Raw genomic sequence first — 979 nt, forward strand, 5'->3', positions numbered from 1 at the left:
ATGGGTTGTGTTATGAATCCTGTTGGTGGTGTTTCCCCAACATAATGCCACATTGTTTCTCTCTGTTATTAAAAGGCTTTTTGCTACACTCAGACTATGTGCTTGCGAGAGGGGAAGTATTGCCTCTTGGAGGCGCCCAGCGGGGGTGGTATATATTTGTCCCAGGTCACTGGGTGGGGGCTCGAGCCGGTTTGCATTGTGTTATTGGAATGGATCCCCTAGATATTGAACCCGGCCCTTGTTGCTGCCAACTCTGATGGGCAGAAGGGTTACATTAACTTTAACAAAATTTTTAAATCTGTTCTTATCAGTTTAATATCTGATATGTTCTCTATCTGAGAGCTTTATATTAAATGGATTTTTGGAACAGGGAGATGGAATAGGAGCTTGCTCCATCCAAAAAATAAAAAATAAAAAATCACTCTCCTGTAGCCAGCTGGCCTGACCTTGTCACACTTGGTAAACTGTGTCTGTGCAAAGTTATGGAACTGCGGATAAAAGAGAGAAGATTAACAATAACAGTGGAGAAGACACAAGGCAAACACATCAGAGACCAGAGATTTGAAGAGTCACCCTGTCCGCAGCAGAGATTTCTTGATCAAACTACTTTTCTTGCCTTTTCTGTTTTTGCATGAATATGTAATTCATGTGTGATAATAGCATTATCTTAAAAAATAAAATGTACATAATAAAGGCTAAAAAACTGTTTAAGCCTAAATTGAATTAGATCTCATTTTTCACCCAACAGATCACTTTATGATTAAGGTACTTCATTGGGCTATAGGAATCCTAGTTTCTGCTCCCAGCTTTGACACAGACTTCCTGTGTGACTTTGGGCAAGTCATTTATTTCAGGGGGAGTTTAGGTGACTAACCTGCTTAGGTGCTTTTGAAAATCCAACTAGGCATCTGTCTGCATCTTTAGGCGCATAAATACCATTGAAAATCTGACCCATAATGGCTTGTGCCTCAGTTTCTTA

General features: G+C 40.0%; 1 pseudogene; it reads left to right on the forward strand.

Moving 5' to 3' along the window:
* Positions 1 to 274: 274 nt before the first annotated feature.
* On the forward strand, positions 275 to 451 carry LOC141983538 (U2 spliceosomal RNA; annotated as a pseudogene).
* The last annotated feature ends 528 nt before the right edge of the window (positions 452 to 979 follow it).

This window comes from Natator depressus, chromosome 2 (assembly GCF_965152275.1).
Source record: "Natator depressus isolate rNatDep1 chromosome 2, rNatDep2.hap1, whole genome shotgun sequence".
NCBI classification, from domain to species: domain Eukaryota; kingdom Metazoa; phylum Chordata; order Testudines; family Cheloniidae; genus Natator; species Natator depressus.